The following is a 7,192-nucleotide window of genomic DNA, read 5'->3' as shown; positions in this document are numbered from 1 at the left end:
GCGGATCGCTGCAGCCGGGGGGCGCCCTCCGGCTGCGCGTCCCCCCAGGCCGCGCGTTCGTGCTGCTGAAGTGCTGCCGGAGTTCGTCGTGTGGTCGGCGGAGCCGGCTAGCACCCGGCTCCCGCTTCCTCGCTTCCTCCTCGGCAAGCTCCCGGCCTGCACCCCGGGCGGCCTCTGGCTCCAGGCCGACGGCTGCTGCAGCCGGGCCTCTTGGGTCTCCCTGGAGGTCTCTACGGCCGGGAGCCTGTCCCTGGCCCGCGGTTGGCAGACGTTTGCCCGTGCGCGTGGCCTGAGCCATCGGTGCACCCTACACTTCAAGTTCGACGGCGACGCCACCCTCTACGTGAGGATGTTTGGGGAAGATGGTCGCCGCGCAGGGTGTTGCCCCGAGGGTGACGACCGCGGCTGGGAACCCAGCTCCGGTGATGATAGAGGGAGCAGCGCTCGCGCGGCTGGCGGCGTTCGGGGTTCCTCAAGCTTCTCCGGTTCTTCTTCAGGCGGCGACTCCTCCAGCGGTGGCCGCGATCAGCCTCCACGCCGTCGTATCTGCTTGGGGGTGGCGACGTGTCCGCACGCTGCCGCGCCCCGGTGAAGTGCGAGAGGGAGTCCGTCTGAGCTCCGGAGGCAGCTCGGGCCTTCCCCGCGGGCCGGTGTGAGGCGAGCCGCGCCGGATTTGTTCTTCCTTTTCCCTTTTTCCTATGTAACAAAGACAATAGTGTGGAGCCCCGCGGGGGCATGTTTGGGTTATTACTGTTAATCATCGTTTTGCTTTCGTTACCATTTCTTCCGGCTATGTGCCCGAGCGTGGATAGTTCCCGACCCCGGCCGTGGGGGTGGGGGGCGACCGACCCAGGCCCTTTGTTTGCGTCGCGGTGCCCATGGGGCACGGACTGGAGGGGTGCTCCTGTAAAGGGCCCAGGTTGCGAACTCTTTGAATGACTAGGATAGAAACGCTCGCGAGGGCGCTCAGCTGCCCCCCTCGCGAGGCCTTGCGCAAGAGAAATCGAGACAGGAGAGTGAAAAGCCGAAGAACCGCAAGCCAAAGACGGCAACAACTTCAATAAAACTTCAAACGAGAAGGAACAAGCCAACTGCGGAAAGCAAATGAAAAGCTGCGTCCGGCACCTAATCTAGTCTTCGACGTCTTCTCACCAGCGCGGAGCTAAGTGCTGCCACTGGGCGTTGGAGGGAGCCCTAGGGCCTGAGGCCGGCACTCCTGAGACTCCGGGGCGTGTACAGCCCCAACTCATTATTACGTGAGAGTGACACGGGCGGCGAGCTTCACAGGCATTGGCCTTCTTCACAGGCTCCGGGCCTTTTCCAAAACGCGATAGCTTCACAGGCACTCGCCTTGCTTCACAGGCTCTGGGCCTTTTCCAAAACGCGATAGCTTCACAGGCACTCGCCTTGCTTCACAGGCTCTAGGCCTTTTCCAAAATGCGATAGCTTGACAGGCACTCGCCTTGCTTCCGAGGCTCTGGGCCTTTTCAGGGGTAGAACCTCCGGAGGTGCCGGATGTTCCATGCATTCTGGACTGGCACCCCCTCCCGAGTCTCCAAGCGCGCGGAGCTGGGCCTGGAAACATGAACAACCTTGAACGGGCCCTCCCACATGGGAGAGAGCTTATGCAGTCCCTCCCTGAAGAGAACCCGCCTGAGCACGAGGTCCCCTACCTCAAGAGTCCTAGGACGAATGTTGTGGCAGTGATACCGCCGCAGCGCTTGCTGGTACCTCGCCACTCGCAGCGCGGCTTCTCGGCGATGTTCCTCCCCCAGCACGAGGTCCATCCCCCGCATGGTGTCTTGCTGCGCCTCATCGAACGCCAGGACCCGCGCGGAACGATGTATGGCCTCGTGAGGGAGGACCGCTTTCGCTCCGTAGACCAGGAAGAACGGGGTCTCTCCAGTCGGTTTGGTCACGGTGGTGCCGATGGACCATAGCACGGACTGAAGCTTGTCGTACCAACCTCTGCCGCAGGCCTCCTGCTTCTTCTTGAACGTCCTGGTCTTGAGGCCCCTCAGGACCTCCGTGTTGGCTCGCTCGGCCTGGCCGTTGCTTCGGGGGTGCGCCACTGAGGCGTAGCATATCTGCGTTCCAAGGTTAGCACAGAATGTTTTGAAGAGGTTACTGGTGAACTGTGAACCGTTGTCCGTGATGATGCGATTCGGCACCCCGAACCGGCTCACGATGCCCTTGATGAACTTGACCGCGGAACCCGCGGGAATGGTGTGGACAGACTCTACTTCAGCTCACTTGGTGAATTTGTCCATGACAACATAGATGTAGCGGTAGCCCCCTGGCGCCCGAGGAAACGGGCCCAAGATGTCCAGCCCCCAGACTGCGAGTGGCCACGAAAGGGGGATAGTCTGCAAGCCTCCTGCTGGCTGATGGATCTGCTTGGCGTGGAACTGGCAGGCTTCACAAACTTTCACTAGTTCCATGGCATCATTGAGCGCGGTGGGCCAATAAAACCCACTGCGGAATGCCTTGCCGACGAGGGTCCGTGATGATGAATGATGTCCGCAGTCTCCGCCGTGTATATCTTCCAGTAGTTCCTTCCATTGCTCCCTAGAGATGCAGCGCAGGGATACATCATTTGGTCGCTTCCGGTAGAGCTCTCCGTCTTTGATGTAGTATACCGTGGCCTGGCGTACCACTCGCTCCGCTTCCTCCTCCTTCTCCAGCAAGGTCACTTGCACTAAGTAGCTCCGGAGCTCCGTGATCCAACATCCCTCCTGAGGTTCCATCGTCAGGAGCAGGCGCGCCCCTGAGGCCGGGCCACAGGTTGGAGCTCCTGAGGCAGGTGGCTGGGGGAGCTCCTCCCAGGGCCGAGCCGTGTTTGATAATGATGGCAGAGCTGAGGGCTTGAAGAGCCGCTCCTCAAAAACGCCAGGCTCCTGGGGTAACCGTCTGGATGCACGTTTGGCGATGTCGTCGGCCTGCTGATTGGTGCCGCGGGGTACATGCTGCAACTCCAACCCCCAGAATTGCTTCTCCATCCTGTGGACTTCCGCAAGGTAGGCTTTCATGTGCTCATCCTTCGGCTCGTACACCTTGTTGGAGAAATTGACAAGGAGCTACGAATCGCCCTTGATGGTGAGGCGTTTCACTCCCAGGGCAGCCGCGGCCTTCAAGCCCGCTATCAAACCTTCATACTCCGCTATGTTGTTGGAGACCTTTTCACCTTGCTGGAAGCAGAGTTGCACGGCGTAATAGAGCTTGTCCTATGTGGGCGATATAAGCATCACCCCAGCTCCAGCGCCATGCCTGGAGAATGCCCCATCGAAGTACATGACCCAGCCTTCTGGCGCCTCGCTTCCCGAGGATAGGGACTGATCCTCATCGGCCTTGAGGCCTGGCGCCTCCGTCCACTCTGCCACAAAATCCGCCAACGCTGATCCCTTGATGACCCTGGTCGTGCTGCATTCGAGCTGAAACGCTTGCAGTTCTATGTTCCACTCAACGACCCATCCAGCTGAATTAGGGCTCCTGAGCACTCTCTCCAGGGGGTATGACGAGACGACCTTGATGGGATGACCCTGAAAATAGTGCCGCAGCTTGCGTGAAGCCACCAGTAGCGCGAGGAGGAGTTTCTGAGGCATGGGGTACCGTGCTCTTGCATCCCGCAACACTGTGCTGACGAAGTACACTGGGTGCTCAACGAGGCGGAGTGCGTTAGTGCTGGCGGCTCCTTCGGGAGACCGTGGCGTCTCTTGAGGCAATGAGGCCTCCTGAGACTGGCCATCTAGAAGAGGGGCCTCTTCCGCCTCTGGTGCGGCCCTCTGCAGCGGCTGATCCTCCTCAGCCGCGGCGGCGGCTTCCGTAAGCCTTCCTTGTCCCTATTCTGTCTTGTCCCGGGCTGATGCCGTGGTTTTGATTCAGCGCTCCTCTCTGACTGCCACCAAGGCCGCGCTGGCGGAGTAGGGAGTGGCGGCGAGGTAGAGCACCAGGGGCTCCTGAGGGCGCGGAGCCACCATGACCGGCGGGCTGGTCAGGTATCTCTTGAGATCCTGGAACGCCTTGTCGGCCTCTTCAGTCCACTCGAAGGGCCCCTTTTTCTTCATTAGCTGGAAGAAGGGTAGGGCTCGTTCTCCCAACTTGGAGATGAAGCGCCCTAGCGCGGTCACGCGCCCCGTGAGGTTCTGCATTTCTCTGAGGGTCTTTGGCGGGCTCATGTCTTCCACCGCCTTGACCTTCTATGGGTTAGCCTCGATGCCTCGGTGGGACACGAGGAAACCCAAGAGCTTGCCCGAGGGGACTCCGAACACACACTTCTCTGGGTTGAGCCATAGGTTCACCGCGTTGAGGCTCGCGAAGGTTTCCTCCAAGTCCTGTATCAAGGTCCCGGCCTCCCGAGACTTTACCACAATGTCATCGACGTAAGCTTCAACATTCTTCCCGAGCTGCGGGCCCAAAGTGATGTGCATCAGCCGCTGAAAGGTCGCCCCTGCGTTACGCAGCCCGAATGGCATGCACGTGTAGCAGTATACCCCACACGGGGTTAGGAAGGCTGTCTTCTTGACGTCTTCTACCGCCATGTTGATCTGGTGATACCTAGAGAAGGCGTCCAGGAAGCATAACAGGTCGCATTCCGCAGTGGAATCGACGATCTGGTCGATGCGGGGGAGCGGGAATGGACCTTGCGGGCATGCTTTGTTGAGGTTGGTGAAGTCGACACACATACGCTCCTTCCCTCCCTTCTTTGGCACAACGATAGGGTTGGCCAACCAATCTGGGTATCAGACCTCGCGGATGACCCCAGCAGCCTCTAATTTGCGGGTCTCTTGGACGATGAAGGCCTGATTTTCTGTGGACTGCCGCCTGGCCTTCTGCTTCACAGGGCGCACGTTGGGGCACACATTGAGGTGATGCTCGATTACACTCCTGGGGATCCCTGCCAACTGGTCCGGCTCCCGAGCGAATACCTTCTTGTTTGCACGCAGGAACCCGACCAGGGCCTCCTCCTGCTCGGGTTTGAGGTGGGCGCCTGTGGTGAAAGTGGCGTTGGTGGACCCGTCCTCATCGACGGGTATCTGCTTGGTTTCTGCCTTGTCTTGGGTGAACAACTGCTTCTTCTTGGTGGGTGCAGCCTCCTTGGGCTCAGGGGTCTCCAAGTCGGCGGGCTGTGCCGACGCCGCCATCTTAAAGGCGAGCTTGAGTGCCCGCAGCACGTCCCCGGTGTCCCCGTGCACAGTGAGTACACCGCTGCTCCCGGGCATCTTCATGAGGTTGTACGCCGGGTGCATCGCGGCCATGAATTTGGCCAGCGCTGGGTAGCTGAGGATGGCATTGTAGGGGAGGCCGATGGGGGCGATGTCGAAGTCAACCAGCTCCGTGCGGAAGTTGTCGTAGGTGCCGAAGGTCACTGGGAGCCGGATCTGCCCCAAGGAACTGGACGACTTGCCCCCGACGCCTGAGAAGGGCCGGCTGGGTTGCAGCCGTTCCAGGGGTATGCGGAGGAGGTTGAAGGCCTCGATCGAGAGCACATTGAGGCCTGCGCCGCCATCAACGAGGGTCCTGGTGACGGCCACCTGGTAGATGGTGGGGGTGCACAACATGGGGAGCGCGCCCGAGCAGGCCGAGTTGGAGGGGTGGTCCTCCGAGCTGAAGGCCAGGCCGGTCTCGGGCGCCGTCCGATCCGGGGGACCCCCCTGCCGCGTGGAAGCGGCGCTGACCTGGCGGATGAACGGCTTGACGCGGTGACTTGTGGGCGGCGCCTGCGAGCCGCCCAGGAGGGCCGCGACGGTCGGGGGTGTTGGTGTAGCGCGATGGGACGGTGCAGGAGAGCCCCCTACGGTGCTGACGAGCTCGGTGACGCGGTCGAGCCATTCCCCGTAGACGTCGTCGGCGGGGCGGCAGTGCGGGAGCTCACTTGCCGCGATGAGTGCAGCCCGAGCCTCCATGGGCGCGCTAAGCGCGCAGGGCGAAGATCCAGCTGGGGCGAGCGAGGGAGTTGCGGTGCGGCCGTCTTGGCGCACGGATGGGTGCTGAGACGATGCTTGCTGCTCGTCCCCCGCCGGGCCGGTGGCGGCGTTGACGGCAGGTGACGGGGAACGGCGAGGACACCCGCCGACAGGGGCTGTCCGGGCGACGCGGGAGGCGAGGGCGGCCCGGCGCTCCGCGTGGGCTCGACGAGCGTCAGACATGAGCGTGATGATCCGAGGAGAACGGAGCGATGGAAGACGAATTCCGGCGCACCCCTACCTGGCGCGCCAAATGTCGGATTTCGGGTTCCAGCAGACCCTTAAGGTTCGAACACTGGGGTGCGCGCGAAGATTACGTCTTCAACCTCCCCGTCTCGCAAAGATCTAGACTACTGAAAGAACTGCACAAGAGACACAAGGTTTATACTGGTTCGGGGCACCATTGTGGTGTAATACCCTACTCCAGTGTGTGGTGGGTGGATTGCCTCTTGGGGCTGATGATGATGAACAATACAAGGAAGAACAGCCTTGCGAGGGTCTGTTCTTGGCTGGGGCGATGAACTGCTGGGAGGAGTTCAACCACCTTTCTCTCTCTCTCTCTCTCTCTCCCCCTCTAACCGCCTTGCTCTATGGACGGCTGGTCCTATTTATAGAGGCCCTGGTCCTCTTCCCAAATATCGAGCAGGAAGGGAGCCAACAATGGCGGGCTAATTTAAAGGGGGACAACAAGTATCAGCTATCCTGAGAAAACTGGTCTTCGCCTGCACAAAGCTCTGGTGATGACGCTGTCTTGGGCTCCACGGTGACCTCCATCTTGTAGTCCTACTGGTCTTGGTCTCGTTGCACCGAAATGGCAACCTTTGCCTGATGCCTCGGTACTCCGCGACTGCGCTTGCCCCCTTTGCACCAAAGAGGAAAGGAGGACGCTGCGCGGGCTGGCACCCGCCTGGCGCCCAGAGTCGTCATGGTTTGCGTCACGGGCACCTCGCGAGGTACCCCGCCTTGATCTCTCCGCCTCCTCGCGAGCTAGCCTGACGAGGCCGCGCCTAAGGAAGCTCTGTGTCGTCCACCCCGCGAGGCTTGGCCCCTCGCGAGGGTCTTGAGTCTTGTGTTGATGAAGATGGGCCGTGCTGGGCCCCCTTTGAGCCACGCCGCAGGCCGCAGGCAGGCAAGTCTGGGGACCCCCGTTCCCAGAACGCCGATAGGCGCCCCCTCTTTGCTTCTTTTCCCTCTCTTCCACTAAGGCCCAATAAGGCCCATATACCTCC

The sequence above is a fragment of the Triticum aestivum genome, chromosome 2A (assembly GCF_018294505.1).
Source record: "Triticum aestivum cultivar Chinese Spring chromosome 2A, IWGSC CS RefSeq v2.1, whole genome shotgun sequence".
NCBI lineage: Eukaryota > Viridiplantae > Streptophyta > Magnoliopsida > Poales > Poaceae > Triticum > Triticum aestivum.
Note: the sequence above shows the minus strand (reverse complement) of the source record.